Raw genomic sequence first — 24,827 nt, forward strand, 5'->3', positions numbered from 1 at the left:
TGGGCTACGGTCCCGCACACCGTTAGGCCGTCTTCCGCTCACGCCCCAACATCGTGCAGCCCGCCTCCAGTGGTGTCGCGACAGGCGTGAATGGAGGGACGAATGGAGACGTGTCGTCTTCAGCGATGAGAGTCGCTTCTGCCTTGGTGCCAATGATGGTCGTATGCGTGTTTGGCGCCGTGCAGGTGAGCGCTACAATCAGGACTGCATACGACCGAGGCACACAGGGCCAACACCCGGCATCATGGTGTGGGGAGCGATCTCCTACACTGGCCGTACACCACTGGTGATCGTCGAGGGGACACTGAATAGTGCACGGTACATCCAAACCGTCATCGAACCCATCGTTCTACCATTCCTAGACCGGCAAGGGAACTTGCTGTTCCAACAGGACAATGCACGTCCGCATGTATCCCGTGCCACCCAACGTGCTCTAGAAGGTGTAAGTCAACTACCCTGGCCAGCAAGATCTCCGGATCTGTCCCCCATTGAGCATGTTTGGGACTGGATGAAGCGTCGTCTCACGCGGTCTGCACGTCCAGCACGAACGCTGGTCCAACTGAGGCGCCAGGTGGAAATGGCATGGCAAGCCGTTCCACAGGACTACATCCAGCATCTCTACGATCGTCTCCATGGGAGAATAGCAGCCTGCATTGCTGCGAAAGGTGGATATACACTGTACTAGTGCCGACATTGTGCATGCTCTGTTGCCTGTGTCTATGTGCCTGTGGTTCTGTCAGTGTGATCATGTGATGTATCTGACCCCAGGAATGTGTCAATAAAGTTTCCCCTTCCTGGGACAATGAATTCACGGTGTTCTTATTTCAATTTCCAGGAGTGTAAATCAGCCGATGAGGCGTTGTCAGATAAAATTAGCGGCAACAAGTCCAGTAACCCAAGATTTCGTCACTGGGCAGTCAAAGTGGGACAGTGCACCAGAATATGGGCCACTGTCAACTGGGCGGCGCACGAACAGACAGATCTTCTTAATGGTACAGGAGGTAGCAATGAGTCGCCAAAGCGTGACCAATGCGGATCCGACAAGGGATTCCCTGCGAGAGGCCCGCCTGGAAGACTTCTACACATTCATAGTCCCCTTAATGACACACAGTTTGTTGTGAATACTGTTATGCCATCCCATCTCCGAAAGCCGAAAATCCCTACGGCGTAAGACAGAATGCAGGTCAGTTTTGGAGATGCCCATCTCCAGAAGCGATTTCCACATAGCCTGTTTGACCAGCCTGTCGCCAAGCTCGTTGCCTGGGATTCCGACGTGTCCTGGGGTCCTCAAACTCCACTGAACCACAGGACTCTTCCAGGGCATAGATGGACTCCTGGATGGACGGTACCAAAGAATGCCGAGGGTAGCACTGGTCTATCGTTTGTAGGCTGCTCAAGGAGTCAGAACACGGGAGAAATAACACGCCAGGGTATGAGCGGATGTGCTCAAGAGCACGAGATATGGCTGCCAGCTCTGCAGTGAAAACACTGCAGCCATCTAACAAGGAGTGCTGTTCGATATGTCCTCCATGAACATATGCAAAGCCTATGTGACCATCAGCCATCGAGCCGTGGGTGTAAACCACTTCATGGCCCTGGTACATGTAGAGAATCAAGAGGAAGTGATAGCGGAGAGCCACAGTATTAACAGAGTCCTAAGGACCATGCGAGATTTCCAGAAGAATCTGAAGCCTAGGTGTACACCATGGAGGTGTATGTGAATAGATCTCGAGGAGAGGTGGAAACAGGAAGGACTCCAGTTCAGACAGAAGGGACCAGACACAAACCACAATCCTAAGCCCTGACCTGGGCCAAATGGAAGGACTGGCCTCCACCAGGACACTGGTCGAGGGACTCATCCTAAAAGCTACTGTAGCTAGGCGAACACCTCGTTTGTGCACTGGGTGGAGTAAATGCAATGCTGAGGGCGCCACCAAACTACAGAACAGACTCCCGTGGTCAAGGCAGGGTGGACAAGGGCTCTTTAGAGCGACAGCAGCGTAGAGCGATCTGCACCCCAGTTCGTGTCGCTCAGGCAGCGGAAGGCGTTGAGGTGCTGCCAGCATTTCCGCTGAATCTGACGAACTTGAGGTAACCAAGTCACTCCAGCGTCAAAAACAAGAACGAGCCCTAAGAATAGCTACATCTCCACTGCAGTGAGTGGATCATCATTAAGGTTAAGTTCTTGTTTTGGATGAACGATGTGACACTAACAGAAGTGCATGACACATGACTTCGTGGATGAAAACTGGAAGCCAGGGCCTACAGCCCATGACTGCGCCTTGTGAATATGTCCCTGAAGGCGCCACTCAGCAGCACCAGTACTGGAGGAGCAATACGAAATGCAGAAATCAATCACATACAGAAAATGTGAGAGCAACGGCTCTACAGCTGCCGGTAGGCCGTTAATGACCACTAAAAATAGAGAGACACTCAATATGGAGCCCTGAGTAACGCCATTCTGTCGAATACTGTGGGAACTATAGGAGGCACCAACTTTGACATGGAAAGTACAGAGCGACAGGAAGTTTTGGATAAAAATCTGGAGCGGGCCCTGGAGACCCCACTCGTACAATGTGGCAGGGATATGATGTCACCAGGCTGTGTTGTATACTTTACATAAGTAAAAGAAGATGGCAACCAACTGTTGGCGTCTGGAAAAGGCTGTTTGGCTGGCACACCCGAGATCTCAAGATTATCTGTGGTAGAGCGACCCGAGCAGAAGCCACCCTTAGCCAGTAGGCCACTTGACTCCAGGACCCAACCCAAGTGCTGACTCACCATACTTTCCAGTTGCATACAAAGAAAATTGGTGAGGCTTTTTTGTTTTGGTTTTTTAGGGCGCAAAACTGCTATGGTCATTAGCGCCCGGTCCCTGACTTAGGAAACAGTAAAAAACCGAAAATGGAAACCAGCAGCAATGGGAACGAAACTCAAAAAACTGGAGAAACTAAAAGCAGAAGGAAGGCTTAAACATCCACTACAGAAAGGGGTTGGTTGTCCCCAAAAAAGGCTTCAAATGACTGACGTCATTTCACTGGCACTAATAAACTCGAGAACGCGATCGGCCGAGCGCATGTCATCTGCTAAAATTGACGATATATCAGGCGACAGCTGTAGACGGGCGCGTAACGGAATAAAATAGGGGCACTCAATTAAAAGGTGTCTTACCGTCCACAGCTGAGAGCAGTGGGGACAGAGTGGGGGAGGATCGCCACTTAAAAGATGTCGATGGCTAAAAAGACAGTGCCCTATCCGGAGTCTAGTTAAAATTACCTCCTCCCGACGACGCGTTCAGGAGGAAGAGGTCCAAGCACAAGGAGGAGCTTTCACGTCCCACAATTTATTATGGGGAAGTGTCGACCAATGTGCGTGCCATAAAAGAACAACACGACAACATAAAACGCTCCGTAGATCGGCGAAGGGAATTGATTGAATAGCTGGCCGAAGAAGAGAGACTGCAGCCTTGGCCGCTATATCGGCCGCCTCATTTCCACGGATACCAACGTGTCCCGGGAGCCAGAGGAACACCACCGAAACGCCCCCCAGGTGGAGCAAGCGCAGACAGTCCTGAATCCGGTGGACCAGAGGGTGCACAGGGTAAAGAGCTTGGAGACTGAGGAGAGAGCTGAGAGAATCTGAGCAGATAACTTACTGTACCCGCTGATGGCGGCGGATGTAGTGGACAGCCTGGAGAACAGCGTAAAGCTCCGCAGTATAAACCGAACACTGGTCGGGAAGCCGAAATTGATTTGGGGTGTCGCCAACAATATAGGCACTCCCTACACCAAACGATGTTTTTGAGCCATCAGTGTAAATAAATGTGGTTTCCTTCATTTGTGCACATAGAGCAGAAAATGCCCGACGATAAACAAGTGAAGGGGTACCATACTTGGGAAATCGACAAAGGTCACGGAGCAGGCAGATCCGTAGACGGAGCCAAGGCAGTGCTGTACCCCAAGTTGTCAAGAAGGTTTTAGGAAAGCGGAAGGAAAGAGAATGGAGCAGTTGACGGAAGCGGACTCCCGGTGGTAGTAGGGAGGAGGGGCGGCCTGCATACCCTACATCAAAGGAGGCGTCGAAAAAAATGTCATGGGCTGGATTAGCAGGCATGGAAGACAGATGGCTAGCATAACGACTCAGGAGGACTGCTCGCCGATTGGACAGCGGAGGTTCAGCAGTCTCAGCATAAAGGCTTTCCACAGGGCTGGTGTAAAAAGCTCCAGACACTAAACGTAATCCACGGTGGTGGATAGAGTCGAGATACCGAAGAATAGACGGCCGAGCAGAGGAGTAGACTATGCTTCCATAGTCCAATTTCGAGCGCACTAAGGCGCGATAGAGGCGGAGAAGGACCACTCGGTCCGCTCCCCAGGAGGTACCATTCAGGACACGGAGGGTGTTGAGGGATCGCAGACAGCGAGCCGAAAGATAGGAAACGTGGGAGGACCAGCACAGTTTTCTGTCAAACATAAGACCCAAGAATTTAGCGACGTCCGAAAACGGAAGGTTGACAGGTCCTAGATGTAAGGAGGGTGGAAGAAACTCCTTACGTCGCCAAAAATTAACACAAACGGTCTTACTGGGAGCAAAACGGAAGCCGGTTTCGATGCTCCAAGAGTGGAGGCGATCGAGACATCCTTGAAGACATCGTTCAAGAAGGCTGGTCTGTTGAGAGCTGTAGTATATTGCAAAATCGTCCACAAAGATGGAGCCCGAAACATCAGGAAGGAGACAATCCATAATTGGATTTATGGCAATGGCAAACAGTACAACACTCAGCACGGAGCCCTGGGGTACCCCGTTTTCTTGGGAGAAAGTACGGGAGAGGGTAGTGTTCACCCGCACTCAAAATGTGCTCTCTGCCATAAATTCGCGAAGAAAAAGGGGCAGCCGACCTCGAAAGCCCCAAGAGAACAGTGTGCGGAGGATGCCTGTCCTCCAACAGGTATCGTATGCTCTCTCCAGACCAAAAAATATTGCTACTGTTTGGCGTTTCCGGAGAAAATTGTTCATGATATAAGTGGAGAGAGAAACAAGATGGTCAACTGCAGAACGATGCTTTCGGAATCCGCATTGGGCAGGTGCTAAAAGACTGCGGGACTCCAGCCACCAAGCTAAACGGCAATTCACCATACGCTCCAAAACCTTACATACACTACTCGTGAGAGAAATGGGGCGATAGCTAGAGGGGAGATGTTTGTCCTTTCCAGGTTTCGGAACAGGAACGACGATAGCTTCCCGCCATCGTCTGGGAAAAGTGCTGTCGGTCCAAATTCGATTATAAAGGCGAAGGAGGTAACGCAGACTATGGGTTGATAAATGCAGCAACATTTGGTCGTGGATACCATCCGGTCCTGGGGCGGAGGAGCAAGAAGAAGAGAGTGCATGTTGGAGTTCCCGCATGGAGAAAACAGTATTGTAGCTTTCGCAATTTTGAGAGGAGAAAGCAAGAGGTCGCACTTCCGCTGCACGTTTCTTCGGAAGAAACGCTGGCGGGTAATTTGAAGAGCTCGAAATCTCAGCAAAGTGCTGACCCAATGAGTTAGAAATTGCGACGGGGTCCACTAATGTATCATGCGCGACAGTGAGCCCAGAGACCGGGGAGAAACTAGGCGCACCTGAGAACCGTCGAAGCCGACTCCAAACTTCCGAGGAGGGAGTGAAGGTGTTAAATGAGCTAATAAAGAATTTCCAGCTTGCCTTCTTGCTATCGCCGATGACGCGACGGCATCGCGCACGGAACTGCTTATAGCGGATACAGTTGGCCAAAGTAGGATGGTGGCGGAAAACGCGAAGAGCACGTCGCCGCTCACGTATTGCGTCATGGCACGCCTCGTTCCACCAAGGAACTGGGGGGCGCCAGGGCAATTCGGAGGTGCGTGGTATTGAACGTTCCGCAGCTGTAAGAATAACGTCGGTAATATGTGTGACCTCATCGTCGACGCTGGGAAAGTGACGATCATCGAATGTCGCTAGAGACGAAAAAAGTGTCCAATCGACTTGGGCAAACTTCCAGCGTCGCGGGCGCATATATGGCAGTTGAGGCTGCAGTCTAAGGACACATGGAAAGTGGTCACTCGAGTGTGTATCATCAAGAGCGAACCATTCGAAGCGCCGAGCTATCGGAACAGTACCGACCGAAAGGTCCAAATGAGATAAATTTGTCGTAGAGGCAGACAAAAATGTAGGGACCCCAGTGTTGAGGCAAACTAGATCCGCTTGGTGGAAGACATCTAGCAATAGTGAGCCACCTGGACAAGGATGTGGAGATCCCCAAAGCGGGTGGTGGGCATTGAAGTCCCCAACCAGCAAACAGGGGGGTGGAAGCTGACCAAGAAGATGAAGGAGATCAGCTCGTGCCATTAGTGTGGACGATGGAATGTATACAATACAAAGAGAAAAGGTATATCCAGAAAGGGAAAGACAGACAGCGACGGCTTGGAAGGAAGTGTTTAAGTGGATTGGGTGATAATGGAGAGTATCATGGAGAAGAATCATGAGTCCTCCATGGGCTGGAGTGCCTTCAACAGAGGGAAGATCAGATCGGACGGACTGAAAATGGGGGAGAACAAAGCGGTCATGGGGACGCAGCTTTGTTTCCTGAACACAGAAGATGACCAACGAGTAGGATCGTAAGAGGATCGACAATTCATCCCGATTGCCTCGAATGCCGCAGATATTCCAGTGGATAATGGACATAGGGTGAACAGAAAATGGAGGAATGTGACCAAGGTTGCCATCAACTCAACAACTGCTCAGAGCTTGCGACCGACAGCATGGAATGGCATTCAGCCAAATGCAGAAGATCCTGATCCATAGGTTGTTCAGGAGCAGCTCCTGCCACCAGCGATCGGCTGGTTGATCGGCCGCCAGCAGTGCGCCTCGGCGACACAGAAGACGGCCGAGGGCGATTTCCGCCAGGTGGTGCTGTAGATGGGACACGCCTTGGCGGAGAAGGAGATGAACTGGGTTTCTTAGTAGCCTTCTTGGAAATATGATGTTTAGATGATGGAGGAACCGATGGTTGTGAAGTTGGGGTACGTAAAAAATCTTCGAGTATACTCTTTTTTCGAAGTCTTGGTGTCTGACTTTTGGGCTCGAGATTTAGCAGAACCCGATGAAGGGTGAGCCATAGAGTGGGCAGGCGAGAGTGGTGAGGTTGAACAGGATCTTTGCGCTGGCCGATCTGACGACCGTGGCACTAAAGGTGAGGTCGCAAGTCTGCGTGGCCGCCTCCTTTGTTGGCCGAGGAGAAGCAAGGACAGTGCTGTATTTTCCTTTCTGAGGCACGGTGGGCTGTCGACTGGCGAATAATTTTCGAGCAGCAGAGGTCGACACCTTTTCCTTCACTGATTTCCTGGATGAGCTTTTCGTCTTTAAAAATGGGGCAATCTCGAGAGGAAGCAGCGTGGTCACCCATACAGTTGATGCAGCGAGGGGATGGAGGTGGATAAGCACCCTCATGGGCATCCTTGCCACACAACACATTTGGCCAAATTGGAACAGGACTGGCTGGTGTGACTGAACCGCTGACACCGATAGCAACACGTAGGGTTTGGGGGACGTAAGGGCGAATGGAAATTATCTCATAGCCTGCTTTGATTTTCGATGGGAGCTGAACTTTGTCAAACGTCAAGAAGACAGTGCGGGTTGGAATGATGTTCATGTCAACCCTTTTCATAACTCTATGAACAGCCGTTACACCCTGGTCAGACAGGTAGTGCTGAATTTGTTCGTCAGACAATCCATCGAGGGAGCGTGTATAAACGACTCCATGCAAGGAATTTAAAGTGCGGTGCGCTTCAACCCAGACAGGGAAAGTGTGGAGCAGTGAAGTACGCAGCAATTTTTGTGCCTGGGGGGTACTGACTGTTTCTAACAACAAGGTGCCATTCCATAATCTGGAACAAGACTTTACAGGACCTGCAATTGCGTCGACACCTTTCTGAATAATGAAAGGATTGACCATGGAGAAGTCATGACCTTCGTCAGACCGAGAAACAACAAGGAACTGTGGCAACGATGGAAGAACTGTCTGTGGCTGAGACTCAGTGAACTTACGCTTGTGAGCAGATATAGTGGATGGTGAGGAAACCATTGCGGAAGAATCCCCCATGATTACCGGCGTCTCCGAAGGCGTGCTGCTCCCTTGTGGGGGCCCTCTCTGAGGGAACTCCCGCCTTAGGTGATTGTTCACACCTCAGGTCACACCTCCCGACAAACCGATGGAGGGACCAATCGGCACTTTCGGAAGGTATCAGCTCGGGTAATCACCCCTCCCTGGGCCTGGCCATTACCAGGGGGTACGTACGTGTCCTACCTGTCTACCCAGGGTGGGGAATTACGCGTTACCCCGTCACCGGCTACGCACAAAAATGTGTGGGTCGGCCTTCAGACACGCACAGGGAGGAAGAAAGAAAGGGAAAAACAAAGAAAGGGAAAGGAAAGAAGAGAGGTCTCAAACGCCGCAGCGGAGAAAAGGGTAAAGAGAAGGACAAAAGAAGGATGAAGACATACAAGCAGAGAAGGCGAAGAATGCGTTACATTTACGAGCGTCCGTGTCCGGATGTAGGCACAAACCATAATCACAGAGGGGGAGAAAGGGAAGGAAAGAGCCAGAGGTGAGGGGAGGAGGGGCGAAGATGGGGGATAGGGAAGGATGCGGAAAGGAAAGGTATGCAGCCTGGAAAGGAAGGAAGGCCACATTAGCTCGGGGTCCCGTGCTCGCTACACACGTATCCACAAAAGAGTTGTGGACCGCCTGGGGGGAAATTGGTGAGGCTGATTGGCCAGTAGCTATCCACATCAAATGGGTTTTGACCAGGTTTGATGATGGCCTCCCACCATTGCGATGGAAAGGCGCCATTGCACCAGATCTGGTTGAAGATGATGAGATATCGCTTGTATTCACACGAGAGATGTTTAATCATCTGACTGTGGCTCCAAGCCAGCCCAGGAGCTGTATCGGGACAATGTGCAAGGGCGCTGAGGCTCCTCCTCTCTGCAAATGGGGCGTTATAGAGTTCACTGTGGCGTGTAGTGAACGAAAGGACTTTCCTTTCCGTCCGCTGTTTGAGGGTGAGAAGGGCTGAGGGGTAGTTCTCTGACGCAGAGGCTCGAGCATAGTGCTCAGCAATCGCGTTTGCGTTGGTAGATAACACACCAACGATGTTAATAACATGGACACCTGTTGGGGTCTGGTACGCAAAAAGGCGTCTGATCTACGTCCAGACTTGGGAAGGTGATGCATGGCACCCAATGGTCGACACGTACCTCTCTCAACACTCCTGTTTCTGTCGTTTTAATCTGGCGAACGTGGGCATGGAGCCGTTTAAAGGCTATTAAGTGTTCCACTGAAGGGTGCCACTTATGTCGCTGTAGAGCTCGCCAACGCTCTTTGATTGCCTCAGCGACTTCCGGCGACCACCAAGGGACTGTCTTTCGCTGGGGGCACCGTAAAGAGCATGGGATCGCGTTTACTGCTGCAGAAACTGTTGTGGTTAGTCACCTACCTGTTCAACCAGGAGTGCTGTTCAATATGTCCTCCATGAACATATGCAAAGCCTATGTGACCATCAGCCATGATGGCCTCCCACCATTGCGATGGAAAGGCGCCATTGCACCAGATAGCTGATCTTGGAGATTTTGCGTTCTTCTGAATCTGGAATTCCTTTTTCCCTTATCAAGGAGTGTCCTTACCTGTCCTCCGAATCGTGAGTGATCTCTTCCTTTTGTTCTTAATTTATTTGGTATAAGTATCTCCACCGTCCTTAGTACTATTCCTTTGAATTTGAACTCAATATGGTCTACGCTTACATCGTTGCTGTGGAATGAATGGAGACCTTCTCTCAGAAAGGCGTCAGCTAATTTTAATCTGCTTTTTAAATAGATATATTCTGCGTTTATTTTCGGTATATTTGGATGTTATGGTATTCATCTTGCTTCAGTGAGCTTCTGGTTGGTTGGTTGATGATTAAAGGAACCAAACTACAAGGTCATCAGTCTTTTCCCTCCAACAGACAGGCCTATGTGACCCTACATCAGAGATGTCCTCCTACGCAAAACCCAGGCCTACCAAAGGTCAACACAGGCTAGATAAAGGACAGGAAAGAAGAAAGGAAGGCATAGGGAGAAAATCAGGCAAGGTGCCCCATCTAGAGAGCAGTTGGAAGCCCCCAAAAGCAGATTACAATGAGGGGACATACAGCCTCGGCCCCCTTCACTTACCATAGGTACTCCACTCAGGAACTGCCTAGGAAAGACTAGAAAAAGAGAAACAGACAAAAGAGAAACAAGTAAAACAGACCATGCAAAAGGGGAGAGGAAGAGTAAAAGAGCAGCTAGGGTGAAGGCTGGGGTAGATGACAAGGCCCAGACATCAACAGACCAATCTGGGCAGACGGTCACAGTGTTTTCTGCCAACCCCTCAATCAGCTGGTAAGGTTAAGTAGTCCTCTCTTAAAGAGAGTAGTAAAAGCCCCCTTCAAGAATAAAATGTAAAACTAAGTCAGCTGCTGAGGTGTCATCTCCTGGGGATAATGAGTCAGGGAGATTAGGCGTGTGTCACAGGGCGTCTAGGTTCGGACAGACCAGCAGAATGAGGACCACTGTCAAATGGAAACCACAACGATAGTGAGGAGGGTCCAGACGACGGAATCAGCTGAGTGTGGCCCATGTGGAGCCAGCAAAGGAGGGCAGAGTCCTTGCAAGAGGCCTGCATGGATGAACAGAAATTCGTAGCCTCCTTTATCACCCATAGTTTGGTGAAAGAATGAGCCATTATGTATTCCAGATCTCTAAAACTTGATAGCGTAATACTGGTCAGAGGTCTGTTTCCAGAATCCCAGTCTCAAGAGTCTGCTTACTTGTAACCAGTTTGGCCATGCTATCAGTGAGTTAATTCCCTAGAATCCCAACATGGCCCAGGGTCCTGACAAAGGTCTCTGAACATCCACATTGTTCAAGGGCGTAAGGGAATCCTGGATAGCCATGACCAAGGGATGGCGAGGCTAACACTGGTCGAGATCTTAAAAACTGCTGAAGGAATCGCTGCAGATGAGAAAGCCGCCCCCCTCCCCTCTCCTCCCCCCTCCCATCCCGCCCAATACCACCAGTACAGGAAGAGAGACGCTCAAGAGCACGAAAGATGGCTACCAACTCCACAGTAAAAACACTAGAGCCGTCCAGCAAGCAGCACAGTTCATTATATCCAGCACAATTATAAGCAAAGCCTGCATGACCAGCAACCATCGAACCATTAGTATAGGCTACTTCTCAACATCCGCCAAGGATGGATAAAAATTGGTGACAGAGGGCCTTGGGATAAACAGGGTCTTTTAGATCTTGAGATAGGTCGAGACAAAGCTGTGGCCGTGGGATGCACCACAGAGTTGTACATGAGTGGGCCCAGAAGAGAGGTGGTAGAGGAAATAACCAGAGTTCACAGCAGTAGTACCAGACATCGATTGCAATTGTATTCCTGGGTCTGGGCTCCCATTGTGGGAGATTGATTTTTGTGCTTGGAAAGAGGAGACGACTTATGGGAGCTGTGAACATGGGTTGCATATCTGACAAGCTGTTGTTGGCGCCTAGTCTGCAATGGAGGGACCCCAGCCTCCATGAGTAAGTTGTTCACAGGGCTGGTTCGAAAGGCTCCTCTCACAACTCTAACAGTACAGTGGTGCATTGGATCTACTATCCACAGCGCTGAAGGTGATGTTGAACCACTTGCCAGGCTCCCACAATAAAGATGGGATTGTATGAGGGCTTTGTAAAGCTGCAGAAGCATGGTGCATTCTGCAACCCAGCTGGTGTTCTGGCAGCGAAGTGTATTAAGTGCAGCCAGCACATTCGCTTAAGCTGGCAAAGATAGGGAATCCACATCAACCGAGAATCGAAGACCAGTCTTAGGAAGGGATAAGTCTCCACCACATCCAGTAATTGGCCGTTGAAGTAAAGTTCTGGTTGTGAGTGAGAGGCACGATGTTGATAGAAGTGAATGAAATGAGTCTGTGGCTGCAAACCGAAAACCATCGGTGAGGTCCCACGCTTGCGCCTTTTGTATGGCATATTGCAGTCAACATTCAGCGATGCCCACTCTAGAGGAGCAATAGTAGAGGCAAAAGTCGTCGACATACATGAAGAATGATTCTGAGGACCCCACGGCTGCTATTATATCATTGGTTGTGACTAGGGAGAGCGGGAAAATGGTTCAAATGGCTCTGAGCACTATGGGACTTAACATCTATGGTCATCAGTCCCCTAGAACTTAGAACTACGTAAACCTAACCAACCTAAGGACAGCACGCAACGCCCAGTCATCACGAGCAGAGAAAATCCCTGACCCGCCGGGAATCGAACCCGGGAACCCGGGCGTGGGAAGCGAGAACGCTACCGCACGACCACGAGCTGCGGACAGGGAGAGAGGGAAACTCAGTATAAATCCCTGCAGGATGCCACTGTCTTGAATATGGGGAGAACTGTGGGAGGCATAAACTTGAATCTGGAAAATACAATGAGCAAGAAATTCTAAATAAAAATCGGGAGCAGACCCCGGAGACCCCACTCATATAAGGTAGCGAGGATGATGTGTCGCCATGTGATATCATAAGCTTTTTGCAAGTTGTAGAAGACTGCTGCTATAAGGTGTTGACGTTGGGCAAAAGCTGCTTGGATGGCAGACTATAGGAAAACCAGATTACCATTAGTGGAACAGTCAACACAGCTGCCAGCTCACCATGCATTCAAGGAACTTACAGAGAACACTGATGAGACTTATTGGGCGATAACTGTCCATCTCTGGAGGGTGCTTACTGGTTTCGGTACTGAAACGATGAGGCTTTCTCGTCATTGCGATGTGACCTCGCCCTCGCTCTAATTGTGGTTAAATATGGCAAGGATATGACGCTGACAATCCAGCAGTATGTGCATCATATGGTTTTGGATGCAGTCTGGCCCTGGAGCTCAATCAAGGCAGTGGGCTAGGACAGTGACTAATTCCCACTCGCTGCATGGAGTATAATATTGCTCCAGGTGGCGTATAGTAAAATGTTACTGCTTTTGCTTTGCTCCATCCACTGTTTTAGGACATGAAAGGCAGGTTGATAATTCTCAGACGCAGAGGCTCGAGCGAAATGCAGAGCAAAATGTTCGGCGACTGCGTCTGGATCAGTGTAGACAACAACATTCAGGCTAATACCAGGTACACCTACAGGTGCCCATAAAGACGTTTGATGTTTGCTGGAACCTGCAAGGGAGAGATACGATGTATGATGGTTGAAACGTACTGTTCCTAGCATTCTAGCTTCCGACGTTTTATTAGATGGTGGATCCAGGCACAGAGCAGCTGGAAGGCAGTGAGGTGCTCCATCGATGGGTGCTGCTTATGGCATTGGACAGCCGACCTACGATCAATAATGGCTGCAATTTCTGAAGATCACCAGGATACTGTCTATCCTCTGCGGCAGTCCTCAGGAACAAGTGATCGCTAAATCAGGTGACAAAAAGTGGCTGTAGTTGTATTCTGAACTGCCTCATCGGTATCTCCATGTGGCAGGGAGCCAAGGGAGACAGCATAGGCGAAAACACCCCAGTCAGCACTGTTATGAGCCCATCTGGGCAGACGTCCTGGGGAGTGTTGCTGAGGCATGGACAGGAAGATCGAGAAGTGGTCACTACCACACAGGTTATCATGTACCCTCCAGTACGTGGATGAGAGAAGACAAGGACTGCAAATGAAGAGTTCAATGACATAGAAAGTTCCGTGTATTACACTGAATTGTGTTTATTCAAGTGACAAAGGTCAAGTTGTGTCAGTGAACTGAAGTCTTCACTGTAGCCAGTGATCATTGTTTCACCCCACCAAGGGTTATGGGCGTTGAAATCACCAAAACCTAGGAAAGGTAGGAGGAGCTGAGAAACCAATGCAAACAATACCTTTTGACACACTTCATCAGGATTGAGGTAAACATTGGATATGGTAATATCCTGAAATGTCCTTAGACCCAAACAGCCACAGCCCCGAAAGGTGTTTTAAGAGGCACAAGTTCGCTATATAGATTGTCTTGAAAATATGCGAAAACCACTGCCTGACAACATCATAGGTAGCACGATTCTTATAATATTCTCAGTATCCACGAACGGTCTGAGTCCATATTACTGGAAACCAAGTGTCATGAAGGGCAATAGAGAAGGCAGGGGAAGTGTTTAAAAGATGTAGCTCAGAAAGATGGTCTAAAAATCCGCTCCAGTTCCACCAAAGAACAATACTGTCGATGTAATGTGAGACCATGAAGCGACTAAGGAGGCAGGTCGCCTGCTGTCACTAGTTTAGGGGTTATGGCATCAACACCCATACATTCTAGGTTCAATTGTGTGGTACGACCTGGTGCCTCAAGGACCGCCAGAATATCCACCTCGGTGACAGGAGTGTACAGGTGGGCTGGGCTGGCATGAGGGCCACTGCAATGTCGTCCTTCTTAGAGGACATTGTCTCTCCTTAGAGGATTTTGATGATTGCGAGGGCTTCACTGAATCAGTTCCAGAGTAAGATGCGACATCCTTTGACCAGCAGCATGTGGCTCCTTCAGCCAGTGGCTGGTGTCCAGAAACCTTGGAAGAAAGTATCCAGAGGGATGCCTTCCTGGTGAGAGAAGCTGGAGGAAGGTGATTTGTCTGGCTTGGAACTGAAGAGCAATGTCCCTGATGGGTGGGAAGCCATTGATCCCAAAGTAGGCATGGGGTAAATAGCAAGAGGGAGCCCCCAACTACCTGGGACAGGGGGTCAGGCATGGTTGAGCAGCCCTAAGTGCCCACTGTAGGAGGTGTAATGGGCAGCAATACCGTCGCCAAAGGGGGTGATGTCGTCGTAGCTGCAGCATATGACATTGACATGCTGGATGGAACTGTTCCTACTACTTCTTGGCCTCTTGGTGAGTTTGCTCAGAGTCTTGTGTTATTCTATTTTCTTCTCTCTCCGATAAACAGTGCTATCTGGTGAACAGGGAGAATGGTGCTTTCCACAGTTGACAGATTGGGGTAGGGGCACAAGGACCATTCGCCTGTAATGCTCCTCCACAGTCTCAACAGATGGGGCTAGTATTGCAGTGCAAAGATATGTGCCCGAATTTCAGACTAAGTACCACATTGGATTTTATGGAGGGAGGAGACATACAGTTTCACAATGCATTGGTATATATCACCTTCACCTTATGAGACACTGACTCGCCCTCAAAGGCTCAGATAAAGGCACCAGTAGCGACCCTATTGTCCTTTTGCCCCCCTCCTCCATGTTCGTGACAAAGTGTACGCCCCATTGTTCCAAGTTGCCACCTAGCTCGTCATCAGATTTTAAGAGCAAGTCTCTGTGGAAAATGATGCTCTGAACAAAATTTCCATTGTTATGGGGAGTGACAGTCACTGTCATGTCACCCAGCTTGTTGCAAGTGAGTAGTGCCCACGACTGGGCAGGGATGGCGTTTTGATCAGAAATGACCCACTTTTCGTTTTGGAGGTGGCTACTACTTCCCCAAACTTGTGTTCTAAGTCCTCCACAAACAATAAGGGCTTTGTGGCGAAGAAGGAATCACCATCAGTCCGTGTACTGCCACACATTCTGAATGGGGGTCCTTCCATGGGCGCCACCAAGCATTAGCAACGGCTACATGACCAGTTATCCGTTGCTCAGAGGCCCCAGTCACGAAAGGCATATACTCTTTGGCATACATGGGGAGGTTTCAGCTCAGGCAGAAACAGTGTGATGCCTGTGTGGTCAGGGGGCTACCACAGTGCAGGTACTTAATGACTGCCCCACAACGGGATGGCTACCATGCTGGGTTTTGAGTTTATTACCTTATTAAAGGGAAGTATGCAAAAATGGAAAGGGCCGAAGGTGGAGCATACACCACATTGGGCGACCTTTCCTGCACAATCCTCGCCTCTGGAGAATTTTGAAAATTTGTGGTGGGATGCCCATTTTGACTGAAGGCGTGTTAGAAGGTCACTGTGGAAGGGAGAAATGGTTCAAATGGCTCTGAGCACTATGGGACTTAACATCTGAGGTCATCAGTCCCCTAGAACGTAGAACTACTTAAACCTAACTAACGTAAGGACATCACACACATCCATGCCGGAGGCAGGATTCGAACCTGCGACCGTAGCAGTCGCGCGGTTTCAGAATGAAGCGCCGAGAACCGCTCGGCCATCGCGGCCGGCTGGAAGGGAGAAACTCAGATTTATTGAGGCCACACTTTTCCTGACTCAAAACATGAAGAAAGGCGAAACGAAACGTACGTAAGGGTTTTGGTTTTGTTTTGTTTTAGGGGGCAAAAACAAATAGGGCCATACGAACCCGTATCAGAACCTTAGAACACTAATACAAAAAAAGGAGTTAAAAGCATTTACACGCCAAGCTCAACTGATGGAAGGAAAGAGAAATAGGACTTCAGCTTGGAGGAAGGTCAACAAAACACTGTAGAGACAACGGAGGCCTCGAACTAAAGATTAAATGTCCTTCGCCATGTTGCTACGACAGATGAGACGAAAACGTGGTCGACAGCCCGCGCGTCGTTTGCTAAAACGGATGATATCGCAGAAGCTAAACATACATAAGAACGTAAGTGGTTAAAAGAAGGGCATTCGATCAGGAAATGGCGAACAGTTAAAGGTTGATGACGATGAGCACAAAGTGGCTGGGGATCACCACTTAACAAATGGCGATGGCTAAAACGGCAATGCCTAATACGCAAGCTAGCTAAAATGATGTCCTCGGCCGAGCGGAGGTCGCCCAAACAGCTGGGAGAGGTTTAATTCCCCGGAGCTTGTTGTCATGAAGGGAAGGCCAGTGGTGATGCCAAAGTGACACCGCTTTCTGACGGATAGCAACTCTGAGATCATCAGAAGGAATGTAAGAACTAGCATGCCGAGGTTGGACTGCAGCCTTGGCAGCAGCGTCAGCAGCCTCGTCTCCCGTAAACACCGACTCAAAGGAAGGCCTCGGCGCTTGTTGGTGACGTCACGTCAGCTAGGCACGGCGAACGCCGGGTCTGTTGCCGGCAGAAACGCCTGGGCGTGCTTATCACTATAAATCTCTTATTTTTGGACAAAATGTTTGGTTTTGTTTTGGATTCTGCAGTTTTATTTAGATGAAAGATTTTCTTACTATCGTAAAGCTACAAATGATCATAGTTCTGTATTACTGAATCCTGTCGGAACAAACGTAGATCAATATGAGAAGATGCTTTGCCCCATTGCAAGCTTCGGAAATTTTACATTCAAGTAACTATATTTACTTGATCCATTTTGTTATCGAAACTTACCCCAACCCCCTTACAATTAACTCGTTTGTTTTAATTATTTATTTATTTTCGCTTGACATCGTCACTGGAAATGTGAACTAACTTACATGTATAAATGTCCAACTGTTGCCAGTCACTAGATTACAGTCGTTTTCAACGAAAGGAATTCTAAACAGGAAAAAAAATAGCTCTATACATCGAAAATACTGCTGAGCTTAAACTTTTTTAAACATGCACATAAGAAAAGATAAATACTCCCCTCTTGCAACTGAAAGGAGAAACTTTATAAGATAAAAAAATTTATTTGATAAAACAAGTATCTCTTTTGCCTCTTCTTCTGTCCTCCACCCCCTCCCCCAATGTGTAGAATCGCAAGATATTTCATTAACATTCAGTGCTCCTCACCCCATAGTCAACCAAGATACCTAAAGAAGAGCACCAATATGTCCACAGTTTCTTGTAAAGGCAACCCAGTACAAACGTAACTTCCTCAGATTTAAAAATAAGGTAAAGAAGCAAGAATTCTGATGCTGCTGGACCATGACGTTGTTTTTGTATGTCAATCCTTAAAACAGGTGGAAATTTAAGTTCAAGAGTACACTGTTTGTTAAGAAGTGTAATGAATTGCACAATTAATTGATTGCAGAAATCCCTCAGAACAATGTGTGTTGGTCAACTACCGCCAATAGCTTCACATTTTCTTGTGTCAGAGAGGGAGACACCACCATTATGAGTATGCCTGCAACAGATCTGGCGTTCGCCTTACCTAGCTGACGTGACGTCACCAACAAGCGCCGAGGCCTTCCTTTGAGTCGGTGTTGCTCCCGTCCGACCGACGTGACAAGGAAACACGTAAACATCACAGTGGCTCCATCAGGAGTGAGCAAGTGGAAGCTTTCCTGGACCCGCTGCACTAAGGGATGGACTGTGTACAGCATACAGAGGCTCTGAAGGGTACAGAGAAAATTAGAGCAGATGACAATTGCAAAGCCTGTGTCACCGGATGTACTGCGTGGCCTGATAGAGGGCGAAGAGTTCTGCTACAAATACTGAGCAGTGTTGCAGAAGACTATACCGAAAATGTTCGGTGCCAATGATAAGGCACACCCGACACCGTCGTCAGTCCGACAAACATCAGTGTCCACCTTCAGATCAGCAAAAGGCGGGACCGAAAATGCTAGGCTACAACAACTAATATAACAGCACACGCAATTATATCCAAGATTTGCAATACAAGGAAGAACAACACACCCATGCTTACATCATTACGCATGAAGAATAACAAATTTACATAAACTGACAGTTATATTTATGTAAGTTCGTTATTCTCAATATACTATGCACAGCAAATTGTGTGTGATGTTTAACAAGTGTGGGACTGCACAAATGGACCATAGGAAAAAGTTAGCAGAAACTCGTACATCAAAGACATTAGGAAGAAGTGGCTTAGTACACAGAGAGAAACGCACTTGAAAGTGGGAATTATTTTCCGAAACGTGTTGTGTAAAATATGATTTAAAGAAAATCGTGACTGGTAGCAAAAGTTATTTATAAACAAACATTACATAGTTTTTATTTTCAAAAGAAGCATCCGACTTTAAAAGGTCATACATTTTACACGCAATCATATAAAACAGTACTTTTTACAATCTTTTTAGGATCAAAGTTTTATTTCATTTAACAAATGTTCAATATGCCCTCTATCAGACGCACAACGAACGTCCAGACGATAGTCAAACATGTGCCATACCTTTTGGAGTCTATCTGGAGTTTACTGAATTAATTGTCGTTGCAATGTGGTGTCGTACTTCACCAAAGGTTGCTGGATTAGGAGGCATATGGAATGTTTTACAAATCCAAAAAATGTTAGAATAGGCGACCGTTGAGGCCAATGGAGCAATACGAGAACCAAACGTCATTTACGACCGATCTATCAGTGAGGCATCTCAATTATTAAATGCTCTTACAGGCAGGTGGCAGTGCGGTCACCCTCCGTTTTGCGGAAAAATTGAATTCTCGCATCTTTGAAAAAATAGGGGGGGGGAGGGGGAGAGAGGGGGGGAGAGGGAGAGGGGAGAGAGAGAGAGAGAGAGAGAGAGAGAGAGAGAGAGAGAGAGAGAGAGAGAAAGGGGAAGTGTGCAATGTGTGACATTGGAGTATACGGCTGAAACCATGGATAAAAAGCTTGTATAAAAAAAATTAACTTATAGATACAGATGTAGCAGCTTAAACACCAACACACCAAACAGAAACGTTACAAACAAAACTACTTTTAAGGTAAATCTTAACTATAATAATAAATTGCACATTTCAATATTCAAATTGTGTGCTGAGTGAGAAATGACCACACCGATGTTATGTACAATGTTCGCTCTGTTCCGAGGTGTTTCGTACGGAGACTCATTACAATAAAAAAAATTCTTGCCAAAACAAGTGCAGCAATGTGCGCTTGTTTTCTGTTTCCTCTGTTTAAAACATTTCCACTGAGAAAGGATCTTATGTTATCCTAACTGTGATGGATATAATGTCGCTACAATTTCTTGTAATCGTGCATTGTACCTATCAGTAGTGATATATAATGTGTTCGTGGGTTTTTAATGTTTCAGATGTGTTTGACATCAAAGTTTTGTTTTAGTTATGTAACTGATTTACTTTTCAGCAGTGTTATGTAATGTGTTCACGTTTTCACTTCTTTAGTAGTGTTCTTATTATCAAAATGTCATGTCCTAGTTAAATAATTGAGCTACTTCTTACGTATGTTTCACTCATAATGTGAACGATATATTTGAGATTTCCCTTGAAATCATGTACCGAGAGGGGTGGCTATTCCAGTCTTAAGTTCTGGACTGACATTCTGGAGGACAGGAGTTTATTCCCCTTCCGACCATTGGGTTTTCAACTATTCTCCGGGTTGCTAATGCGGAACTGGTTCCTTTGATTAGACCATGGCCGACTTACTGCTCTGTTCTTACCTTAACCTAAAGTATTTTGTTAGTTGTTTTATATGTAAATATTGTTTCTGTAATGGTTAGCATGTCCGATACTGTTGTACCACATGGTCTATGAGGAAATAAACAAAAATAAATAGGTTATGAGTGGCGATCACCCAGAAGGACACTGGTCACAGTCAGGTGACGTCCTGTGGTTGCTGTAGCCAACTCAAACTCTGGAACAGAACTTGCAATAAGCTGGGGGGACAGGCATGAACACACTTGCGGATTTTTTTTTAAGTTTTCATTACTAGCAGGCCAGCAAGTGAAAATTATCCGTCTGCTTGCATCACACATACTTTTATAAATTCCTGGAGGAAGTGTCTTCAGCTCGAACTGCTCAGGTGTTATAATTGCTAGGGGTCTAGTGCTAAACATCGCGTGGAGTAAACATTAAGATGAGAATTCGAACAGACTATTTTTTAAAAGGGCATAATCAAGGAGTTTGCTCGATCTCTCAACTTAGTTTTTACTCCACGCGAAATTTACCACTAGACTCCTAGCAATTATAACAACGGAACAGTTCCAGTTGAAGACAGACTTCCTGCCGGAACTTTCGCATTCTACAGTGTTGGCATTTCGTCCAGAAGGCCGAACTTGGGCTTCAAGGGACAGCCCAATTTATTGCCTCCTAAAATGAATAACTCTGACTTAGTCTCTACAGCTGCTGGTTAGTAGGCAGGATTTGTCAAAAATGCGTAGAATTATTGCGTAGCAACTCTGTCGCTATTAAGATAACTGGCATGAATTATAGCAAGGAATTTACAGAGCCCAATTTTAAATGTAACATCATTTTCGCAACTTGCTAGTGTGCGGTAAGCTATCTTTGTCACAGGACACTTGTACGTGATCCACACTTAAGCTAGTAATCAGTTTCGGTTTTTATTGGATGATGTTACGAGAGCTGTAGTCGAGTCCGATGCGATAGTGCTAATTATTAGCACTAGGCAAAGCTGAACGTTCAAGTTGTTCAAACAGAATTTTACAACTTTTTCCAAGTTTAATAAGAAGGCAACTGTAAAATTCGAAGGCTTTATTCATTTTCTAATTTTCCACTTATGTACCGAAGCAGAGAGGAACTATGCAATTATGAAACTTCAATTCGAATAGCACTGTCTTATCAAGTTTATAAACTAGGGTGGCTTAGGTTCTGTTGGAGTACACAACTGTTACAGTTTATAGAGTGCGCCCGATTATGACCGTGTCGCGCCACTGTCTTTGGAGACTGGCCAGCAGCTCGCACGTCCCCTTCCCAACTTCCGCTTTACGGTCTTGGTAATAAAAATAATTCACAATTGCTTAACGGAATGGCTTTCGTTCGCAAGACTATCTTCACAGATCGCGCCAAAGGTGCCTGGACATGCTAATGGTAAGCGTTACGTAGTACGAGGGTTACGTAATCCCTCTCCCCCCTTTCTCTCTCTCTCTCTCTCTCTCACACACACACACACACACACACACACACACACACACACACACACACACACACACACACACACACACACCTAGATTTTGTGTAACGTTACAGATCAGTGACACTTCAAGGTTTCGATGTCGACACACACCAACCAAAGCGATAGTTCAACATAGAACATCGCTACTTGTAGCGGAAACCCAAGACAATATTTTTATTGAACAGCAAATTAAGAGAGAATGAAAGAAATACGTTTTGACATCCCATGAAGACTTGTTCACTAAATATGGAGCAAAAGCCCTCGATGGGGAAGAAAACCAACTGCACCCATTCAAAGGAACCATACCAGCAAATGCCTTAAACGATTTAAGGAAATCCCTGAAATCTATGGTAGCTAGTCGGGAATTTTAAGTGCTGTCCTTCCGAATAGCAGTTCAGTGTTTACAATTGAGCCACCTAGCTCGATTTTATTAAACAGACTGCATGTTATAGATACGGACATTCAGAGAGATCCGAAGCGGTCATAAATCTTGTCCTAATATGACCAGATTTTGGAAGCTTTTTCATCAGCTTTTATAATGACGTAGCACACGAATAATTCACAAGTTTTTATAACAAGTCACGAACCGAGAATGCGGGGACAAATACAGCGAAACCTACAGGCTGAGTCTTGCAGTTGTGACTGAAGAGATCTGAGGAGTACTTGGACGAAACTTGGGTGCATGCAGTTTATCTCAAAAAAGGGGCTAGAACCTGAGAACCATCGACTTAGAAGAATTTCTTTATTGTACCAGGGACCACCTGAAAGTAATCTGAATTTTTTTATAAAGTAAATGAGATCAAAGGTCATAACCTAGGATCCGTTTCGAACCAAGCTAAACACTTACACTCTATAATAAAACTATATAAATATCAGAGTAATATTTTCCGAGATTTCGATCCGTTGCAGGTGTACTTCAAGATTTGTTAATCGAGTTGTCCAAAGCTATTTCACCTATGGTTAAACTGATCAGATCTCGTGGGCTTTGGTTCACAAATGCGCTTCTTGAAATAAATTTTTAGTTTTTGGTAAGACAAAGAGTTTGGGGAGCACATATATAGTTGTTTAAAATTTAATTTTATTGTGAAGGGGAAAGAAGTGATTGTACGTGGCTGCCATTCGTGTGATGTTTACTTCTTTCGAGTTAAGAAGTTCTAGACAAAGCTACAAAACTGTCAGACTCTTCTCGATACACTTCGAGAACATCAGAACTGAAGTACATAATCAGTGTGCACGTGTGTGCAGGAAGATCACTTTTCCAGTGTGTTTGCTGAACAGAATCTGCTTTCCCGGCTGTGATGAATATCATCAAATGCACAGAAAGCTGGCCAAAATTACCCCTTTCACATGGGGCTCCCAAAACCGGATTTCGTAAACCGATTCCCCATTACCGCTTCCGGGTGGTCATGTAAACGCTTCAAAATCGATTCTGGGAATTCACTTCAAGTGGCTTTTTGTGCTGTGAAGCATAAGTAAAAATATTAGGCTGAAGCAGTTTTAACCTCGTCTGACGAAATAGTGTGGGTCAAAGTAGACGGGTGGGATCAGACGCTTCCGTATTTCCCGGTAGAACAGCATCTTAAACCCAAGAGCACGGAATTTAATCAGGACGAAAGTGTTACACCATTTCCCCACGTCACTTGTCAAACCGTTTCCTCTTCAATGTTTGCAGACTACTGGAATCACATTTTTAGATTTCTCGAAAACTATTAGCTTATAGAGATGATATGTAGAAACGAATGTGCCTTACTTTAGAGGATCTTAACGATCACATATCGCCCGAAACATACCCTCCGACTAGTAAGTTAAAGATGATCGAAATTATGTATCGCAGGGCGTGGCTGGTTGTTAGACCATCTACTCCACTGACTCAAACACGTGGCGTCAAAATGAAATTTGACTTTGCGAAAAAACAGAATGAGGATAGCAAGAAATCTGTCAAATTTTACGATATATGTGAAAAAGTTACGTGCTATGGCGTATAACTGAATCCGTAGGAAGACTAATATACATAACACTGACTTTGAAAGATTCCTCTTTGCGTGATAAAAAAACTGAAGTAACTGTCGACGTATTCCGTAAATCAGTAAAATAATCGCGAATAACTTTTGTTTGTTACGAAGTATCAGTTACAAATAAGAAGGTATGTGGGAAGAATTATGCTTTGTTTCAAGTTGCCAATATACAAACAGCAAAACTGCGTCTTTGACACCGAGAAGATGGTTGATTTGGGGGAGGGGACCAAACAGCGACGTCATCGGTCCCATCGGATGAGGGAAAGATGGGGGAAGGAAATCGGCCGTGCCTTTTCAAAAGAACAATCCCAGCATGCCTGAAGCGATTTAGGGATATCATGGAAAACCTTGATCAGGATGGCGGGACGCGGGTTTGAACCGTCGTCCTCACGAATGCGAGTCAGTGGGCTAAACACTGCGCCACCTGCCGCGGTCGCCGAGAATAATTGAAGTATTATCACATTGGACATGAAGTGCCTAATATGTGAAGCTTTAATGCTAAACATTTGCGAATGTTTTAAACAGTTGTTCTTACGGGCTTTACCAATGATATCAATTAAGAACAGGTGAAATAGCAAAATAAAGTTTAAGAATGTAACGAGGTATACAGTAATAACGTTAACCTAAATGAAAGAAACTCAGGAATGAAACTGTTCTTACTTTGTTGTCGTAAAGCTTAACAACATCCACTTTCCCCATTGTCTTTCACTGTGTAAGGAAGCAATCCAAACAAATACACGACGTCCGAACAGGACAGTGTACCTCAGTGGACTGTCTAGTTCTTCCTCCAAAGATGGTCGTACAGAAAGACAATTGTCACAGCAAAGTGCTTTGGCAGTGAAATGACGTAAACGAAAATTGATTATTCTAGAACAGGGGACTAGACGACTCTCTTAGTTTAATTGCTTATTAGATTTTAGGTTTTCTCAGTATAAGGAATATTTTGAGTTCTTCAGTAATTAGATGGATATAATTCAGTTGCTTATTAGATTTTAGGTTTTCTCGGTATAAGGAATATTTTGAGTTCTTCAGTAATTAGATGGATATAATTCAGTTGCTTATTAGATTTTA

This window comes from Schistocerca piceifrons, chromosome X, assembly GCF_021461385.2.
Source record: "Schistocerca piceifrons isolate TAMUIC-IGC-003096 chromosome X, iqSchPice1.1, whole genome shotgun sequence".
NCBI classification, from domain to species: Eukaryota; Metazoa; Arthropoda; class Insecta; order Orthoptera; family Acrididae; genus Schistocerca; species Schistocerca piceifrons.